Genomic DNA, 22,346 nt, shown 5'->3' on the forward strand with positions numbered 1-22,346 from the left:
TAACAGATTTTGCCCTTTCCTTCCCTTTTCAAGGGAAAAAAAATGAGGCTAAGGGGAATATAGCAGATAGATCTGGTAGGACTTAAAGAGGGAGGTAAAATTTTATAATTTTGGGGAAAAACACCCAGAGGTCTTCAGAAATGAGCATCTCTACTTAAATGTGTCTTTTTTATTTTTGCTTCAGAACCCAGCTCTTCCTTCTATTAATGAGGTGAGCATATTCTGTCAGTAGAGGTCATTTCTTCTAAGGAAACAATAGAAATAGAAACTTTAATTTTATTGTTGAATATTCACTGGTGTCAAAGCAGAAAAAGAAAAACAAACAAGCCACAATTTAAGCTAGCTATCTCCTTTGGGGAGGATTTGAAGAGGGAAAGATTATAGAGAAGCCTGACATCGCAGACTTTATTTTTAATATGAACATAACATCCTTTCATCAAAGACTTTGGAGGATTCTGTCTTTTTTTAAGAATTTCTATTTGTAGCTCAACTAGAGTCCCAAATGCACAAGCTCCCCCTAATCAATCAATCTACAAATACTTATTAAGTGCTTACTAAGTGCCAAACAAGATGCTAAGTATTGCGGATATAAAGAAAAGTACCCCTTTTCCCCTCCGAAAAAGTCCTTGCGATGAGGGAGTTCAGCATTCTAATTGGAAAGAAAAATTAAGTATATACAAGATCTAGAATAAATGGAGGGTAACCCTAGGAGAGGCTTTAGTAGGTGTGTGTGTGTGTCTCTGTGTGTGTGTGTGTGTGTGTGTGTATAGTAGTGAGAAAGAGGAAAAACTTCTGCAGAAGGTGGTCAGCCTTAAAAAAACTCAGTGAAACTAAGAGGTGATAATATTGAGGAAGAACAATTCCTGTGTGAGTATAGCTAATGTAGGGCTTGGCTCTAGAGTAGTTTGGAGATGGGAGATGGAGTTTTAAGAGTGAGGAACAGCAAATAAACAAGTATGGTTACGTGAAAGAATACACAGAAGCTAGTAAATGTAAGAAGATTGGAAAAGTAGGGAGGAATCAGATTGTGAAGATCCTTAAATGTGAAACAAAGGACATTATATTGGACCCTGAAGGTAATGTGGAGCCATAGCAGTTTATTGAGTATGAGGAAGGTTGCGGGGAGGGTTGTGGTGGTAGGTTCTTTTTTAAAAAATTTATTTGTTTTTAATGTTTTATTGATTGATTAAGTCACATAGTGAGAACTGTGCTTAAGGAAAATCCCTTGGACAGCTATGAGGAGGATGATTTGGAGTGGGGAAAGCCTTCAAACAGGAAGAAGAATCAGAAGGCAATCTCAATGGTCTTTGCAAGAGGTTATGACAGTCTGAAATAAGGTAGTGATTGTGTACTGGAGAGAAGGGAATCAATAAATATTATTATTTTTAAGATTTGTATTTATTTTATTTTTAACTTAGGGGATAAAATGAGCATTTCCATAACATGCTATCAATATTATTCTGAATTCTTTCAGAATGCAAATCCTTAAATGACGGAGTTCATATGTGTACCTATATACATGTGTGTAAACATGTAGAAACAGTGTTACACAGTGGGTAGATAGCTGTCTTTGGAGTTAGGAAGACAGTCTCAACCATTAAATTATTTGCTATATGATAGCTGCAAGCCTAAAAGTTGCACATAAGGTGATAATTGTATTGGCAGGAGGAGTATTGTCTTCTGGAAATTTTCAATATCAATAAAATCGAAGGTCTAACCAGGGTGTGGAACCTGTGACCTCTAAGGCATATGTAGCCTTCTAGGTTCTTGGGTTGTCCTTATGACTGAATTCAAGTTTTACAGAACAAATACTTTAATTAAGGGATTTTGTTCTGTGAAGTTTGGATTCAGCCATAGGGCTGCGTAGGAGCTAGAGGGCCACATGTAGCCTCGAGGACACAGGATCCCCACCCCTGAATCCTCTCCCTTTGTTATATGTGTTCAGGTAGATATGTATGTATGAACAGCAAGAGGTCTGTTGTGACTGTCTTAGCTACTACTCCTACTGATGAGTGGGGTCCCCAGAACAAGGATATTAAATTCCTTCAGCATTCTAAGGGTAGCACTGAAGATTGGGTGAAAGTTATCCTAAACTTAAGAGAACATATTAGCAAAAAGTGTAACTCATAGCTCCTGAAATTTTTTTGCTAGAATTCTAAAGATGTTCTTTTAGTTAGGGTGTCATTTTCTTCTGGGCCCTTTGTAGAGTTGTGAATCTACATTCAGTCTGTCCTTGGTTTTCAATGCATAGTCATCACTATTCCACAAAGATGCTTCAATACCTAGAGAAAAATGAAAATTTCTTCAGACCTCCCAAAGTCATGAGGGTCTCCTCTGGTCAATAGTTCTAGTAGTGGTGGTGGTGACGGGGAGACCAAGGTGAAGGTCAAAGTTTTCTTCTATCTCCCCTCCTCAAGTGAGTTCTTCTCAGGAGGTTCAGCTGGGATGCTCATTCCATTTTTTTCCCCTCTCTTGCTACAATCTCTTTTATTTCTGAATTTTTCTGCTGTTTTATGAAGACTTAGGAAATTAGATTAAATTTCCTCAGCAAATCTAAACACATCCTGGTCAGTGTTACTCCCATTTATCCAATGACTCATCAGAGATATTTAACTTGATCATGGCCCTTGGAATGTTTTTGACTGATTTGATTCAATTAAGACATTTCCACTTGATCAAGATAAGAAGATGAAACATTTTATCACTTACTTCTTTGAGTGGGATAGAGTAATTTGATACATTTACTTAATTGTACCCCCATATACATATGTATTTCAAAGGCCAGTGACTTCCTCAGTATAAGTGCTTTCTTGTAGACTACAAGTCCTTTTGATGTCCTCTCTATGTCACTCTCTATAGGCCAGGCCCTATTTTACCTATAGATTGGATTGCCCTGCGCTGATGCAGAAGTTAGGTATAGCTGGTGAAACATGGATAAATATTTGAAATGGTTGCAGTTTTTAACTTCCATGGATTAGGTTGGTAGTGACTGAAGGTATAATTTAGTCCACTTTACAGACTCTTTTGCCCAAGGAACCTTATATTTTATGGGAATTCATGCTTCAGATAGGCAGTTGGATGGAATGATCATCTAAACACTTCCCACAGCAATGCTACTATGAATTTATGATTCCTTCTAAACAAAAACAGTAACTAAAGCAACAATTAGGACACAAATCAACATTTCACTCAATATGGAGGTTTTGCTACAGGAAGATAGGTTTCATTTGGTGTCATTAAATTGGCATGAATTAAAATTGCAATTTGCATCTAACCCTACCATCATTAAAAACTCTTATCTTCCTTGGACTAGATTCAAACATGAATAGGCCACCATCATTCTGCCTAAGTGAGGACACTGACCAGGTAAGCTTTTCTAGGTAGGCATCAGTAGCTTATGAGAAACAGGATCTGCTTGAAGATGTCTAGTGAGGGAGAACTCATGGATGAACTGGTAATTGTTAGTAATTTCTAATGGCTAGGAAGCTTTTTCCTACATTGAATGGAAATCTACCTTCTTGAGACTTCCATTCATTTGTTTTTCTCTTAGAGTTTTGGTTCTTCATCTGGGTCTGTGATTTTATTTATGTAGGAAGCTCCCCAGTAGGCAAATGTCTTCTCCTTTTGTTCTTCTTGCACCTGCTATAGAACTTATATTCTTAGAGTTACTTGGGATCCTGAGAAGTTAAGTCACACACCCAGAGGCCAGATGTGAATGCAGCCCTTGCTGACTTTAAGGACCTCCATCCATAATTCTATGCTACTTGTTATATAGTAGGAATTTATGCTAGCATTTCAATGGTGCTTTAAAGTTTATAAATTACTTTATGTATGTTATCTCAATTGATTCTCACAGTAACCCTGTGAGGTAGATACTATTATTATCCCCATTTTACAGGTGAAGAAATTGAGGCTAGGAGAGGTTAAGTGACTTTCCCAGGGTCATAATTAGTACTCAAACCTTTCTATCTCCAAGTCCAAGGCTCTATTTACTTCACTACCCAGCTACATCACCCAGAGCAGCCCTTACTAGTTAACATAGATATTATGTTAGGTTATAGATTATCTCAAGTGATGCTCTGTGAGTTAGTAACCACAGGTATTAATATCCCTTTTTTACAGATGAGAACACTGGGGTTTTGGGAGGCTATATGCTTTGAGCAGTCACAGTTGGCAAGTGCTGGAGGTAGGAATGAAACCCACTTTCTTCCTTACTCGCCATGCAAGTATGCTTTCTATTAAACCACTGCTGGAAAGCAGAAGAACTCCAGAAGGTAAGAGTTACAAAAGATTATAGCAGGAGAACCCTGAAGGCACCTCATAGGTGTACTGGACACAGCTTGAACCAGCTTACAAGAACCAGTTGTTAAATTTAAATTAAATTTTCACTGTGAGAATTTACATCTCAGAAATCAGTAAATGCTACAAATAAGGGCTTGATTTTTTGTATTGTTGATTGCATATACTTAAGAAAATGATGGTAAAAATATTAACACTGCTTGTTATTGTGTTTTTCCTTCATTCTCAAAGAGGACCATGACATCAAGAAGATGACATGACTTGCACTTGACTTTGATTTGAGTGAGGGAGGGCTGTGCAAGGTCACCAGCCTCACTTTCTCCTCCAAAGTCATCTGGGTCCAGTGGCCAGATATTCATCAGGACAACTGGAGATGGCCCAGGATGCAATGGGAGACCCTGGCTATTTTAGGCTAAGGTCTTATTCAGATTCTCATCTTGAGTGAGATTCACCCATTCGATGAATTGGCCTCTTTAAGTAGTTACTCAAAGGATGGCCCCTTTAATAAAAAAAAAAAAAATCAAACTGGGAGGAGAAGACCCTTAGGGTTCCTGGTAAAATAGAAACAGTTACTATTTAGTATTTATATCAACAGCCCAATTCATTCTGGAGCTAATAAATTGTTAATAATGCATATTAATCTTAAAAGTATGTCATATGGAGGCAGTTAGGTGGCATGGTAGATAGAGCACTACCCCTGGAGTCAGGAAGATCTGAGTTCAAGCTTGGTCTCAGATAGTTACTAGCTGTGTGACCCTGGGGAAGTCACTTAACCCCGAATGCCTCTCCAAAAAAGTGTATTATGTGTACATGGCTTACTCCCATCTAGTTGTTAAACATTTACTTAATACCATGCCTCTGGTCCAACCTGTACCTGAAAGAGTCCCACCTACAACCAACCAACAGATCTAGCTTCTCCTTGAAAGGATTACCATCTACTTCAGCCTGGTTTTGGATAGCTCTTAGTTGTTAGAAAGTTTTTTCTTCCATCAAATCTAGATTTCTTCTTGTTGCTTCGATTTCTAGCTCTGATTTCTGGGTGGCAAGTACAATAAATCTAGCCATGCCTCTCTGTGATAGCACCGTTAGGTATTTGAAGAGCTATTACTGATCATCTTATTCTTCCCTTCTCTGGGCCAGATATCTCTGCTTCCTTTAAATGTTCTTAATATGGAAGAAGGTACGGGGAATATTTACATAACCTTGATATTTACTACACAACTCAGTCACACTCCTTTTTGCTACCTTTCGAGATCTTGTGATCTCAAAATCTCTAATTTTCCATTCAAATTTTCTTTTCGTTGCAAGAAATGCTGCCACTTTTAACTTTATATGAAGCAAGATTCTCAGAGTCTCTTGGAAGCAAAAAAAAAATAAGATCTGTAAGAAGCCACTTCCTACCTGTTACTGGTGTGTGCGTGTGTGTGCATGTGTGTGTGTGTGTGTGTGTGTGTATGTGTTGGGCGAGTTAAGAAGACTGTGATTTATGAAACAAACTTTGCAAGTGAAAACAAACATCAAATGAGAAGTATTGTTATGTGGAAAAAAACCCAAACCTTTGTGTGATGGGGGGGAATCAAGGCCTATTATCTATGGCTCATAAATTATAGACCTTGGAGCTGTTTTCTTGATTATTTTCCTCAAAAGATCTCAGATGATTAGTAACTGGGAAGTGAAGCTAGCTGAATTCTGGAGAACATAATCAAGAAGGTAGGGTGAGAGGATTCAGAAGGGTGGCATGATCTTGCTTAGTTAAAAGTAGATAGAAATCTGGGAACAGGCAGAAATCTCTTCTGACAGACTCAAGAAGCAGAGAGAGATCTCACATAAGGGAAGCAGCTCCAGGAAAGACCAACCTAATTTGGATAACTAGTGTCAAAGACTCAACTCCAGGTGAAATACCATTGCTGGGCAGTGTTGACCTGAAAGTTTGGCTAAAAGAGGCAAACAGGCTAAATTCATTTTATTTATTTCTTAAAACTAGCAGATTCATGATCATGGATCCAGAAGAAAATTTCTGACTGTCTGATATAAGGATGACCAGGCTTAAATCTGTTTTAGGACAATCCCAGGATGTCTGTGTTCCTCAGATTTGTGGTCTCGGTATGTGTTTAACTATACCATGGGAAAGGAATTTTCTTAATTGAATAAGTTGTAAATATGATAAGATAAGAGAATTGACAAAGTTTCAATTGAAATGACCACCCAGGATATATATGTGTTTGTCTTCCATTATAGCATGGCATAACATAGTATATGTCCACAGAGTACTAAGATACATAAAATGTCCCATTGTTCAAGATAGTGTCTTGGGTTTAGGGTCTCATAAAGAATGTTAAGTCAGACCCATCTGACCTTGTTGACATAGGAAAAGGCATTCTCTGAGTTTACTTCATAGAACAAAGAGGCTGTTTGGTCCAGGCTCTTCTGATTGATTAATTCAAGCTCTGGCCCTTATTAAAGTCCCAAAATGATATTAAATGATTATCAGTAGTTAGTTCCATAGCAACAGTGTTACAAATAGAAGAGTTGGGGGAGTTGTGGGGTTGGTGGGGGGGTGAGTAGAGTTGGGGGGAGGTGAGAGGTGGGGAGTTGGGGGGAAATCTAAGTCCATGACTTCAGCTGGCTGTGATAGAAGCTCCAAATGACCAATAGGCTTTGAGGGCACAAGCCTTGGTATTCATGGAGGAGTCCAACTTCCAGTGCTCTTGGTGATAATGGAGGCCTGTAGTATTCTGCATTCAAAGAAGTAGGTTCAGGCTCAGAAGTTGTACTCTATGTCTGTGAGCAAAATTCGAGCATGGGGGTCCACCCTAACCAGTCAAAAAAATGACAGTTTTTGAGTTTTTCCTGGTCAAGTGATAATGAAAAACTATAGCTCTATTGTGCAGAGTCAAGGCAGAGCAGGAAAAGGCTCTAGATCCTGGATTTTTAAAGGGTGTATGTGGGAGGTGGGGGCTCAGACACTGACAGGAACACCCACCATCGTAAGTCAAACTGCACCTGATTCTAGCTCCATGGTAGAAGAAGATATCATAAATCTGTACTGTAAGTTGTTTAGTTCTTAGAAAATGAAATAAATTTATATTTCATTTCTTTAATTTAAGTTTAAGTCTTTGAAAAGTCTAAAACCAAAATGGATACAGTCTTAAAATAAAGCCATACATGTATATGCTGTATACCTGATTTCATGGTATTATTCCTTTTACGATCTTTCTGCAGCTAGAGAAAGTATAATCCCTCACCAGAGGGAGAGAGCAATGGAAAAATTCTAAACCGTTGTGCAACTTATGGAAGGGAGAAGAAAAATGTATTATAGCTAGAGCTTAGGATTCGAGAAATGAAATTCCCTGGACCTTCTTCCTTTTTAAAGACTGGAAGGATCAGAGAACCAGTAACTTTAAATTTGCAGGAGTCTGGCAAAAAAAGTAAAACCTCAAGATTTTTTAAAATTTATTTTTCCTTTTCCTTCACCAGAAACAGTAGTTTCAACAATAGAACCAGTGCTACTTTGTTGTGGACAGAGCTGTCATTGATAAGGTCTTGTGATTTTTTGTTTTAAAGCATCTAATATCTCTCTGAAATATTTAAAAACTAGAACGAAGAACAAGGAATGTCTCAAACTGAGCACTGGGACTGATCCAATTGACTGAAGGACAGGCATGAAAGATGATGTGAGCTGTTTTTGCATTAGGTATTGTGAAAAGAATGAACATATAATTCAATTACCTTGAAAAGGATTGTGAAGCTAGTTTAAAAAAAAAAAGATGTGAAATACTAGGGCAAATTCCTCATGTATGGAACAAAGATCACACCCTCCTGGCAAGTCTTGAAATGAGTCAATTTCAAAATTTAAGAAATTGATGGAGTGTGGATGCACACCATAAATAAATGACTGTATTTGCAGGCTTGTTGGTGACATTGCCTCATTGTATCACCTTAAGGAAGCCACTTAATCTTATGTTTGTCAGAGATTTCCCATCTGCAAAATGAGAAACACAATACTTGTGCTTAAAAAGCCACCTAAGACTGAAAGACCATTAGTCAATCCTCCTATTATCCAGAGTTAAAGTCTTAAGTGGATTTAACCAGATGTGTTGAAATAATTGTCTTTACCCAACAAATATAAAGTAATTGAATTATGTTACAATGACAAAATACTACTTTTTGGCTAAACTTGCCCAGAAGGATCTCTCATTCTTGTATGTAAGGTCATTACCCTACTGCAGAAGCCCATGCTTTCTTCTTTTTTTTTTTCTTCATTTCTTTCCCGATTCTTTCTCCACTGAGATAAAAGTCATAATTGTTTAAAATTCCAGGAGGAGAACATATGTGCAAGTGGCTACAAGTTGATTTCAGAAATTGTCTGCTTTTTTTTTTTTAATGCTCAAGGTTCTTCCAGACTGTCATAGATATTTCCTCCAAAGATTCTGATAAAAATTCTTGCCTTATCTTGTGTAATTCATACTCATTTTATCTCATAAATCCTCCAAGAAGGGTATAGCTGATATGCTTCAGACCTTCCTTCAGGTCTTTCAATATTTTCGGGCTGTCAGTGCAGCATTTGGACTTCCTGTTTGCCTACATGGTTCTCCTTAAATGACCAGTGCACTTCCTTTTCTGATCTTATACTTTCCTGAAGATATTTTTACATCCTTTATGGCATTCAATTTGTTGATGGTAATATGGTATAGCCAACCCATTTGGTATTGGCTGTTACAACATCCATTCCATAACCTCTCCATTTTCCTTTGGGTCAGCCATAATTTTAGTTTTTAAGAGATTGTGATTTCTCATAGTTCTCAGTAACAGTGCAAGGGATTCTCTTAGGAAGAGAGAATATTGATGTTAAAAGAATAAAACAAAAATAATTCTATTTATGAAGAGGAGGGGAGATCAAGAACCCAGTTAGGCTTCTTGAAAGTACAGCATAATTTCCCAAATGCAATCCAGTCTGCAATTTCTACTCATTTCTAGGTCCAGCTAATTATCCATCCATGCGACTGTCTAATATATATGCACAGATAGAGTAAATCTGAATTACTCCCATAGTTTGGGAAGCACACCTTCTTCATCCATTTGCTTTTTATTGAATGAACTATTATAGGGATTTGTTTTGACTGATATGAACAGTGGATAGAGCATTAGGCTTGAATCAGGAAGATTCATCTTCATGAGTCCAAATATAGCCTCAGACACTTACTAGCTTTGTGAATCTGGGCAAGTCTCTTAACCTGGTTTGCTTTAGTTCCTCACTGGGAAAAAAGGATGGAGAAGGAAATGGCAAACTACTCCAATGTTTTTGCCAAGAAAACCCCAAATGGGGTCATGAAGTGTTGGACACAACTGAAACGAGTCAACAACAGAATATCTCATTGAAAAGGTGCTGTACTATTATGGGGCTTGATATAGGACATTGAGCAGGATTATTTGGAGGACCTCACTATCCATAGGAACTCTCCCTTCTGCTCCATGAGAGTGATAAACACTTCCAATTGACCATACTTGTTTTATACTGCTCTTGATATTCATAATCAGAGGATTTTTGGACTAAATTATCTCCATGATTACATCTTTCAAGGAATCTTATTAAGATCATAACATGTGCCTGGGAAACATCTTGTTGGAGGAGAACTTTCAAGGTTATGCTTTACTTAGATACATTTTTATTTTTATAAACAAACAATAAACACAGGAAGATTTTGTACTGTTCACATCATTCAATCAGTTCTGGAACTTGGGAAACGTGATCTGCTCAGGGCCATAACTAGCAAATTTGTCATTCATAAAAATGTGCCTTCAGCAAGCAGCAAAAAAATACTTGCAAATTAACTAATTTAAAAGGAATTCAAGTGAAGGGTGTGGAGAAACTTATAAGGCTTTTTGGGGGAGAGACCGTGGAGTATTTCCCCATGTTGGAGAGAAAGAAACCTCTGGAAGACTATTCCCCATGATCAAAAGCCTTGGGTTATCACAAAGCCACTGTTGAGGTGGCTCCCATGGTTTATGATCACTGTGGGAGACTTGAGATAAGAAGGGAGGGAAAGGGAAGGAAGAAAACCATTTAGCATTTTCTATTCAGGTAATTATTCTTGATAACACAATTTTAAGCTGAAGGTATGTAAGAGATGTCAATACTCTCTCAATTTTGATGCCTTATTTGAAAGTTCTGGTTACATAATGCTGTAGACTTGTTGTTGTTCAGTCATTTTCAGTTGTGTCTGACTATTTGGGATTCCAGTTGGGATTTTCTTGGCAGACATACTGAAATATTTTGCCATTTCCTTCTCCAGCTCATTTTTTTCAGATGATGAAACTGAGACAAGCAGGCTTAATTATTTAAGTAGTTAAGGTTAAGTGCTAGTAAGTGTCTGAGGCCAGATTTGAACTCAGGGAAAGGAGTCTTCCTGAGGCCAGGGCTAGCACTTTATCCACAGTGTCACTTCGTTGCCCTCTGTTATAGATAGCCATTTATGAAAGGTTACTTATTTCCCTCCCATAACTTTAAGATGACTCTGAATGTACATGTAGACCATTCCCATAAAGATTTTATAGAGATAAAAATATAGCTATATGATATGATAGTTGTTGATATTTTCTAGATTGTCTTTTATTTATTTATTTGGTGATCCAAATTAGATTTTTTTAAAAAATTATTTAAGTTTCCAACGTTCATTTCCACAAAATTTTGAGTACCAAAATCTCCCCATCTCTCCCCTCCCACCACCCCAAAACACCTTGCATTCTGATTGCTCCTTTCACCAATGTGCCCTCCCTTCTAATACCCCGCCCTTCCCTTATCCTCATCTTCTCTCTTGTCCTGTAGGGCAAGATACATTTCTATACCCTTTTACCTGTATTTCTTATTTCCCAGTTGTATGCAAAAACAATTCTCAACATTTGTTCCTAAAGCTTTGAGTTCCAACTTCTCTTCCTTCCTCTCTCCCTACCCATCTCCACTGAGAAGGCAAGCAATTCAATATAGGCTACATATGTGTAGTTTTGCAAATGACTTCCATAATAGTCATGTTGTATAAGACTAACTATATTTCCCTCCATCCTATCCTGCTCCTCATTTCTTCTATTCTCTCTTTTGACCTTGTTCCTCCCCAAGAGTGTTTATTTCTAATTACTGCCTTCTCCTATTTGCCCTCCCTTCCATCATCCCCCTCAACCTGCTTACCCCCTTCTCCCCTACTTTCTTGTAGTGTAAGATAGGTTTTGATACCAAATTGAGTGTGCATGTTGTTCCTTCCTTGAGCCAAATGTGATGAGAGTAAGCTTCACTTTTTCCCTCTCACCTCCCCCCTTCTCCCCTACATTGGAAAAGCTTTTCCTTGACTCTTCTATGAGAGATAATTTGCCCCATTCCATTTCTCCCTTTCTCCTACCAAACTATTCCTCTATCACCCCTTAATTTTATTTATTTGATATGATTCCTTCCTATTCAACTCACCCTGTCCTCTCTGACTCTCTGTCTCTCTCTCTCTTTAAATATGTGTGTGTGTGCATGTGTGTGTATGTGTGTCAGTGTGTATAATCCCTCCAATGCCCCAGATACTGAGAAAAGTTTCAAGAGTTACAAATATTATCTTTCCATGTAGGAATGTAAACAGTTCAACTTTAGTAAGTCCCTTGTGATTTTTCTTTCCTGTTTACCTTTTCATGATTCTCTTGATTCTTATGTTTGAAAGTCAAATTTTCTTTTCAGTTCATGTATTTTCATTAAGAATGCTTGAAAGTCCTCTATTTCGTTGAATGACCATTTTTTTCCCCTGAAGTATTATACTCAGTTTTACTGGGTAGGTGATTCTTGGTTTTACTCCTAGGTCCCTTGACTTCTGGAATACATATTCCAGGCCCTTTGATCCCTTAGTGTAGAAGCAGCTAGATCTTGTGTTATACTGATTGTATTACCACAATACTCAAATTGTTTCTTTCTGGATGCTTGAAATATTTTCTCCTTGACCTAGGAACTCTGGAATTTGGCTACAATATTCCTAAGAGTTTCTCTTTTTGGATCTCTTTCAGGAGGTGATTGGTGGATTCTTTCAATATTTATTTTGTCCTCTGGTTCTAGAATATCAGGGAAATTTTCCTTGATAATTTCATGAAAGATGATGTCTAAGCTCTTTTTTGATCATGGCTTTCAGGTAGTCCCATAATTTTTAAATTGTCTCTCCTAGGTCTATTTTCCAAGTCAGCTGATTTTCCAGTGACATATTTCACATCATCTTCCATTTTTTCATTCTTTTGGTTTTGTTTTGTGATTTCTTGGTTTCTCATAAAGTCATTAACCTCTATCTGTTCCATTCCAATTTTTAAAGAACTGTTTTCTCCAGTGTGCTTTTGAACCTCCTTTTCCATTTGGCTAATTCTGCTTTTTAAAGCATTGTTCTTCTCCTCATTGGCTTTTTGAACCTCTTTTGCCAATTGAGTTAGCCTCTTTTTAAAGGTGTCATTTTCTTCAGCATTTTTTTGGGTCTCCTTTAGCAAGCTGTTGACCAGTTTTTCATGATTTTCTTGCAGCACTCTCATTTCTCTTCCCAATTTTTCCTCCACTCCTCTTACATGATTTTCAAAGTCTTTTTTGAGCTCTTTCATGGCCTGGGGCCATTGCACACAATCCTACATGAAAAGGTAATATTTGTTACCCTTGAGTAAATATCCTCAGAATTAGGATAGTTGGAGGGAATATGTATATATACATATACATATACATATACATATACACATATGTGTGTGTGTGTGTATATATGTGTATATATATGTATATATATATATATATACATATATATATATATGTATATATGGACTGAGGGCATGGAGTGAGTTGAATATGAAGGGATGATATCAAAAAAATAAAATTAAGTGATGAGAGGAATCAATATATTGGACAAGTAGAAAGGGAGAGATAGAATGGGCTAAATCATCTCACATAAAAGGCAAGAAAAACCTTTTACAATGGAGGCAAAGAGGGGGAGGTGAGAGGGAATGAGTGAATCTTACTTTCACTGCATTTGGCTTAGGAGGGAAAATTATGCATACTCAAATGGGTATGAAAATCTGTCTTACCCTACAGGAAAGTAGAGGGGAAGGGGATAAAGTGGGGGTATGATGGAAGGGAGTGCAAATGGGAGGAGGAGGTAATCAGAAGTAAACACTTTTGAGGAGGGACAGGGTCAAAAGAGAGAATAGAATAAATGGAGGGCAGAATAGGATGGAGGGAAATAGAGTTAGTCTTTCATAACATGACTTTTATGGAAGCATTTTGCATATCTACACATGTATAACTTATATTGAATTGCTTGCCTTCTCAACATGGGTGTGTGGGGATGGAGGAAGGGATAGAATGTGGAACACAAAGTTTTAAAAACCAATGTTAAGAATTGTTTTTACATGCAAAAAGGAAATAAAGCATCCAGGCAATAAGGCATGGAAATCGATCTTGCCCTACAAGAAAATAGAGGGGAAAGGGATAAGAGAAGGGTATTTGTGTGTGTGTGTGTGTGTGTGTGTGTGTTTATGTGTATGTGTGTGTATGTGTGTGTGATAGGAGGGCAGATTGGGGAAAGGGATAATCAGAATGCATGGTGTGTTGGAGTGGGGAGGGGAAAGATGAGGAGAAAATTTGGAACTCAAAATCTTGTGGAAGTGAATGTTGAAAACTAAAAATAAATTAATTAAAAAGAAAGTACTTTACATGAGAGATTTGGTGGCAGAAATCAGAACCATATGAGAAGGAAGAAGTAGATATCATGACTATCATTCTGTGTATTACCACTAGGAAAAAAATAAGCATTTATTATTTTTTAAGAAATAAACATTTATTATTTATTAAGCAATCACTATGTGTAAACACTGTCCTAACTACTTTATAAATGCTTTATCCTCACAAGAATCCTGGGAGGTGGATACTATTTTTAACCTCATTTTGGGAAGCTTAAGGTTATGGCCAATTGCAGAGCAAAACAGAGAAATTAAAACATTGTCTATAAAAATGCTCCACAGAACACTTTTTAAAAATTGTATATACATCATTTTTGGGAGGTTGTTCAAATGGAATGGTCATTCTATAGAGATAGGGGAGTTCTTCAGATGCCCTTATTTGAGGATGTCTTTGTTCTGCCTCAACCTTTGGTACATTGATGAACCTCTTAAATGATATCTGAAAGTAGTTTATTTTAACTATTCACCCAAATGTGAAAAAAAATATTGTGTAAAGAAAGCCCATTGCTCAGATTTTGATTTATAGTTGAGTCCATCAGTACATGTCCTTGAATTGTATCAATACAGAGATCTTGAAACCATTAGCCACATATATTTTGTACATATATCAGACCTAGACTACCCAATTAATATTAGTTTCTTTTGGAGTAAAGACATTTATTGATACCAGTTTGATGTAGTTCAGTGAAAGAATCTATAAATATAAAAGCATTTTTTTTGGATATCACCATAATAAATACTCAACAATCAGAATCATCTGCAAAAAGCATTCTAAGTCTCACTGTTAGACTTACAGAACTTAATATACAGATTCAATATAACAGTGGCACTTATGTACTAAAGTGAGTCCAGTGGCTTTTAAACACTAACTATTGGGCAACTGAAGTCCTTGGGTAACCAGTCAGTTGCACTATAGCTGCTGGAGATTGATGCCTTGGCGCCCTTCCCCCAGTTCCCACCATAGTGCAGCAACATTGTCCTGGAGCCATGCCCTCACAGGACAAACCAGACCAGGCCAGACTGCCCCTCCTGCCGATTCCTGTCAGCTGCTCCCAGTACTAGGTCTTCATCAGTACTTGAATTGACTGTGTAGGTTGATGAACTGGACCCAGAAGTGAACAAGAAGAGAGAAGGCTGTATTGCATTTGGAAAATGGTGCCAAACATTAGTAATCCCAAGTTTTTCTGAAACAAAGCCTCATCATTTTAACACCAATATTCTTCTGATTATGCCACACCACAAACTCTGAGGAATCAGAATTATACATCATCCAAAGAGTAATGAAGAGACATATGGTAGACATAAAGAGGCTGCTGCGTTTTCAAAAGTTTTATAGCTGTCACAAAAATTACATGCTATTCAATATATACTCCCCAAACCTTCCCTAATCACAATAAAGAATAATAACTGAGCAAAATCAACAGTCACAGCCATCAAATTTGACAGCACACACTACATTTGGCATCAGTAAGCCTCAACATTTCTATGACAAGAAAGAATCTATGCACTTGACCTAAAAATATCATTGCCTTTAATCTAAATTCTTTTTAAGTTACAGAATATTACCAGTTAAAAATATTCTCAATAACTGGTATATAAGATATCATTCAAGAGATATTATCAACAAAAAAGGACATGAATCAAGAGTAAAGAATAAACGATATGGAAGAAATTCCCTGGTACATGAATGGTGCTTTTGTTGAGGACTTAGGACAGATGGATGGGGACCACAGGAAGGGAAAATTGGGGTGTATTTTGATTTGTGTCTCTCAAGACAGTTCTCATGTTGATGAGATCACACATCTGTTGAAATACATTATTTAATATTTTAAATGAGAAACAGTGTAGTAAGTGGATAGCATGTTGGACTTGTATTTGGGAAGTCCAGGATTCAAATCTTGCCTCTGACACTTGATAGTTGTATGATCATAGAAATATTGCCTGACATCTCTGAGCTCCCCAAAACTCTCAAGATATGTTTACTAATGGGTTGTGTGATGTGTCTCAATGGAGTCAGTTTCCTCACTGTTGAAATACAGGTGCATGAATTAATGTTTAAAAATAAAATTTTAGTTAGAAGTCAATCTTCTCATAAGCTACTATTTATATTGCATAGAAAAATTTGGAAGTAATGTTTTAGGGATTTATCATATATATATAATATATATGAACTATATAAGTATACATATATGTATATACATCAGCTTTCTCCCATAGTTATATTTTTGATACATAAAAATGTATATCCTCTTCTTTCCTCTGATATCTCACTATTGCCAGATACATATGCGTATGCAGTTATGAATGTGTGTATACAGGTATTTTGCTTCCTGATCCACCCCACTACTAGTACCCTCCCTGCCTTATATTTAACTATCTTGTATTTTTGTAGTTATTCTGAATCTCTCTCTCCTCCTCCTTTTCTCTTTCTCTCTCATCTCCTCACCTTCCCTGCTTCCATCATGTTGTTTTTCCCAAGACAATGTAAACTCCTTGAGAACATGGACTGTTTAATCTTTGCATTGTGGTGCCTAGAACATTATAGATTCTTGATAAATGTTTGTTGATTGATTGATGAATCTGTATGTGTATGATGATGAAATACCAGCTAGTGAATTTTTTATGTTTTTACAACTGATGAGACATAGATGGTTGTTCCTTTTCTGCCATCTTTTCTGGCTTGTACTTTTTACTCCTGCTCTTTCCTGGGCACTCTGTGAGCAGGGGCACCATGAACTGAACTGATAAGAGAAGAAAGACTTCTTTCTTCTGCTCTCCCTTTTACCTTGGCTCTGAGAATTGTCTTCAGTTTTAAGTATCTATAGTAATCCCCATCTGACTAGAATTCAAGTCTTGTCAACCTTGGGACCAGGATTGCAGGTGCAATGGGGATTGGTGGGTATATCCATCCAGACCACCAGGAATACCCAAAGAAGCCAGTGTACCTATGACTCTAGCCCAGGGGAGTTTTGGACTTGGAACTAGGACTATGCTCTAAAGAAACTGAGATAAACTGTGAACCTAATCCCCATTCCTTCCCTAGTGTCTGTAGCACCAATGCAATATTCACAGCACCTGCAGTGACCGTAAATATTCTGGTACAATTCTGAGTCATAAAATACAACAGGCTCTCCATGTGGAAGACAGAACCAAATCATTTATTCAGACACCAGAAAACCAAATCCATCATAATAACAAAGACATCTATACAAATAACAATACAGAGGGCAACACCATCCCCAAGCCTTCCCTCTCTTATGCTTCCCACAAATCAGCTCCCTTAAACAAATCACAAACAGGCTCCCTTAAGCAAAATACTCTTCTTTCACTCATAGCCAGCTGTGGGCTTGCCTGCATCCTTCAGTTCTCATTGCTCTTTCACTAATTTTCCCCTCAGCTCTGCTCTGGCTCTGCCTCTTCCTGTTCCACCCTTCCTATTCCATCCATTCATCAAACTCCTCCCACCACAGACTCATGTGAGTCAGGTTTTCCATGTGTCCTGGGCAGATCATATGGGTCTATTAATGAATGGGAAAGATCTTCACATTTAAATTACCATTACAGTGTTCAAGGTGATGGTTGTGCTGGAGGGACATAGATATATATATCTCAGGGAAAATAAGTTACATATTTTGAAGTATTCTTTTTTAAGTGCTAATCTGACTCTCAATGGCTAAATGGATCTGGAGTATAAGGGACTCACTAAATTTGGAGTAACACCATTGATGGGGGCTGGAACTATTTGCAGAGAGGCTAGACACTGAGAAAACAGAGGTTCTCTACCAATTAGCACCACAACCACTGGTCACAGCAAATGGAGAAATTTTGAATATTGTAAGTTCATTTACCTTGGCAGTATACTTTGCAAGGATGCATACACAGATGATGAGGTTGACACATGTGTTGTCAGAGCTAGCTCAGTGTTTGGGAGACTATAGTGGAAAGTGTGGGAGAGAACTGCCTACAAACTGAAAAGTCTACAGAGCCAATTGGGCTGACCTCATTATTATATGCTTATGAAACCTGGACAGTCTACCTGCACCATGCCAAGAAACCGAATACTTCCATTTGAATTGTCTTAGGAAGATTCTGAAGATCAGAATAAGGTACCAGACACTGAACTGCCAAGCATTCAGACTCTGTTGCAGAGAGTACAATCTCCCAAAGTTTAATTTATACATATGACTGAGGAGACTGTCTTGTAGAGCCCACAATTTTGGTATAGAAAAGGTCTACTGACTGACTCCTCACCTAAAAATAAGCTTGTTTCAGTCAGTAACCAAAAGGACCTTGCTTAATTACCTCATGTTCATAATTCTTGCCAATACTTAGATTAGAGTTTTGGAGAAGGGTTGTGCACTTTTTAAAGGAAAAAAGCAGATAGCATTTGTAATTTAAAAAAATGTTGAGGATAGATGTTTATTTTAATAAATTTTGAATTAGAAAGAAAATAAAACTTTTTTGCATTGAAAAAAAGCATGCTTTAAAAAAATCATATGCATTTTGAGGAACACCTCCAAGAATTTCAGTGAAATTTTGACCAGAGAAAATCATATATCTTATACATAAAATATGGACCTATAATAACTGTGTGTATGTGAGTGTGGATGGGAGGGGTGTTACTTACCAGTTTTTCAAAAACAACTGACTTCATTTATTTGACTTTTGAAATCTTAAAATTTGGAATTTTAATGAAAAGAACTTCAGTTTTTCTCCCAAAGACTAACACTAATAAAAAGTATTAAGGACAGAAGGGCTAATTTTCCTAATTAGCTCCAAGATATAATCTATACTGTCTGTGTTTTATGTCTTACAAATATTATATAATGCATTTTATGTGCGCCAAGTTAACATTCCTAAAAGAGCAAAGGCAATTACTAGCTGAATGATGTTTTCAATGTTTTCCCCAAGTCAGAGGAAGAAAGTTTTATTGAGTCTTTATTTTTGAATGATTAAATTTTATTGAATACAAAACAGCTCTCTATCTCCCATAAGGATGACAAGAATTCCAGTTTTTTATTTCAGAAATCCAGGACTTAATTGATATGAGAACTTCTTCCATTCACTGATGCTAACCATAGCCTCCTCAATGCCTTTAGATTTCCTGAGTTTCTGTGGCCAAAAATTTAATCACTCGATGATGAGCTTCTCTGCATTTGTGTTGGTCCTCTAATGGCTAATATTGGTTCCATGGTGAGCTCTAAATCTATGACCCTATAGCCCATACTGGAAGCCTTCTAGTTTGGTGGGGCCTGGTTAAAGGAGTATTTTGTTGTCATAACCCAGATCCTTTGAAGTATTCCATAATAGAAAGAGTAATGGATTTAGAGCCAGAGATCCTGCTATTTATCTCTACTAGAAGTTTAAGCAAGTTACTTAGCTTCTCTGGGCCTCAGTTTCTTCATCTGTAAAATGAAAAAAATAGAAGAATTTAAAAATCCCTTCTAATTCTAAATTTCTGAACCTCTGACAACCCAGTGTCACCTCTATCACATCAAAGGGGAGACTTTTATTGGAGAATTGCAAGGATGTAGTGAGATCTGTTAGAAGAATGCTAGCTAATAACAATTCTCAGATCTCTTCCAGCTCTAAATCCAATGATTTAGAGTGCTGGTGCTGTGTGATAGAAAACACATACTATCTCTATTATACCATGTTTTGGGATGTTACATATGCAACACATGGAAGGAGGAGAAATGATACATCAAGTTACTAGTTCTTTGATGGATCCTCAGTTTCAGATACAGAAACTCTCTCCACAATTGCAACCTTCCATGTCCTTTCCTGTGAGATTCTGATGTATGGCCTTCCATAAAATCCTTCCAAAAAGGCTCTACCTTTGTGATTAGAATTTCATAACTTAATAAGCTTTATTCCCCCTCTTTATCAGTTAGGGGAGGAAGTGGGATGTTGTCAAGTATACCCACAGATACCCAATATCAAGGAGTATTTTCCTACCACATAAGATCACCACATATTATGCACCTTATATTGCTTTCTGGGGTGTGATTCAAATCAGGATGTGTACCTGTGGTGATTCATCTTCCAGAAAAAACTACCTGGCCAATCAACTGAAGGGACCATTGCTGGTCCCCTTCTTCATCAATAAACCTATAATGTGAAACCTCAGAATGCTCTAACCAACAGGTATTCTCCCCGAGGGAAAGAAAAGGGAGCAGGATTGATTAGGGAGCATTCTTCCAAACACAAAGTAGAGGAAATTGAGCTGCTTAGTCATTTTCTTCTGCATAGGTAAAGTGGCTTATTCTGTTTAGATGGAAATTTGGCAGATTCTAATGGAATTTCATTTACTGATTTAGAATTTATTGCATAAATGCTTCATAATGTAAGCATGGAATTATAGAAACCTGACAGGGTAATTTATTGCTGGGAGAATCTGAGAAGAAGAGAAAGGTTTTTTTCAGAAATGTTCAAAAGGTCTAGCTTAGGAGAATGCGAGGTGCAGTAGTCACATAAATAGCCAGTTCTATATGGGAATCTAGGATTGAGGCCGTATTCTTCAAGGCAAATTAATTCTTGTGATATGTAAAGTGAATGTCTCTCTCTTTCTTTTTCTTTTTCCTATAATAATTTCCTTGTTAGCAGGAAATATACACATTCCACCTACCAGAGCAACCACCTGTCTATTTTCAACTCCCCTTTTCAAACTGAAGCTCTAGGTATAAATGAAAATGAGCTAATTTATCTGTTTCCTCTGGGGCAAACACAGAGTGAAGTGGCATGAGCAGGCAGGCAGAATGGTGAGAATACTCCTTGCCCTTGGGTTCAGGGTCCCAGGAAAAAGGGTTATGATTTCAAGGTCTTCAAATGAACCTTTTGCACTTTAATTAGTAAGTCAGTAAACATTTATTAAGCTGCCAATATGTGTCTGGCACTGTGCTAAGCTTTAGGAATACAACGAAAAATCCCTGTTCTCAAGGAACTTGCAATCTAATGGAGAAAACAACATACAAATAATGATGTAGAAATAAGCTATATACAGGCCAAATAATCAGCAGAAGAAAGGCTTTAGAATTAAGGAGGATGGGGAAAGGCTTCCTGTAGAAAATGGCATTTTACCTGGGACTTGAAGGAGGCCAAGAAAACCAAGAGGTAGAGATAAGGAGGAAGGTCATTCCAAGGATCTCGGATTGTCAGTTAAAATGCCCCAAGCTGAGATGGCTTGTCCTGTTTGAGGAACAGCCAGTGCTCCTAGATGCAGGGCACGTGCATCTTAGTATGATGGCTAAGATGACTGGAAAGGTAATCCAAAGGGCTGGTCAAGAAGGGTTTTAAATATCAAAGGGAGGATTTCATGTTTGATAGGGCACCACTGAAGTTTATTGAGTAGAGGATTGATATGATCAGATCTGCACTTTAAGAAGTTCATTTTGACAGCTGATCAGAGGATGAATTGCAGAGGGGAGCACTGAGGCAAGGAGACCAATCAGCAGGTTACTGCAATAGTCCAGGTGTGAGGTGATGAGGGCCTGGATCAGATTGGTATCAGTGTCAGATGAGAGAAGGGGGCTTATGTGATAGATTTTATGAAAGTAAAATGCAGGACTCACAGCATATTAAATATTGTAGAGGTATAGAGGATGATGGCTAGGCTGTGAGCTTTATGGTGCTCTCAACAGAAGTAGGGAGATTAGGAGAAGGAGACAATTGGGGAGGCAAGATAATTAACTCAATTTTGTACATGTTAAGTTTAAGTTGTTTATAGGATATTCAGTTCCAGATATTTCACAGGCGGTTTAAGATGTGAAACTGCAGGTCAGCAGAGAGGTTAGGGCTAGGTCAATAGATTTAAGAATCATAAACCTAGAAATAATAATTGAATCAATGGGAATAGATGAGATCACTAAGTGAAAAAAAAGTTGAGAGGGAGAAGAGAAGAGGGTCCATGATGGAGTCCCATGGGATACTCAAAGTTAGCGGTCATGACCTAGATTAAGATGCAACAAAAGAGACTGGGGAGAAGTCCCGAGGAGAGCCAGAACACAGCAGCGTCACGAAAGCTGAGGAGAGCGATCCAAGGAGAAGAGAGTGATGCTATTGAAGGCTGCAGAGAAGTCGGGCTGGGTAGGGATTGAGAAATGATCATTAGATCAGTTATTTAAGAGAATATTAGTAAAGTGGGAGAGAACAGTCAAAACCCAGCCTGGATAATTAATAAGAGAGCGAGAGAAAAGGAAGAAGTATCTATTGTAGATCTTGTCAAGGCATTTAGCTACAGAGGGGAGGAGAGACATAAGGTAATAAATAGGTAACTGGGAAAAAATGGATCCAGTGAGGGATGTTTGAAGATGGAGGAG

General features: G+C 37.6%; 1 long non-coding RNA gene across 6 annotated transcripts in view; it reads left to right on the forward strand.

Moving 5' to 3' along the window:
- LOC140501602 (uncharacterized) overlaps positions 1 to 22,346 on the forward strand; it is a 283,831-nt gene that overhangs the window by 21,278 nt on the left and 240,207 nt on the right. For all 6 annotated transcript variants that reach the window (XR_011966260.1, XR_011966261.1, XR_011966259.1 and 3 more), the window contains one exon: positions 4,123 to 4,274. This is a non-coding gene — a long non-coding RNA (uncharacterized lncRNA). The remainder of the gene's footprint in view (positions 1 to 4,122; positions 4,275 to 22,346) is intronic.

The sequence above is a fragment of the Notamacropus eugenii genome, chromosome 4 (assembly GCF_028372415.1).
Source record: "Notamacropus eugenii isolate mMacEug1 chromosome 4, mMacEug1.pri_v2, whole genome shotgun sequence".
Lineage (NCBI taxonomy): Eukaryota > Metazoa > Chordata > Mammalia > Diprotodontia > Macropodidae > Notamacropus > Notamacropus eugenii.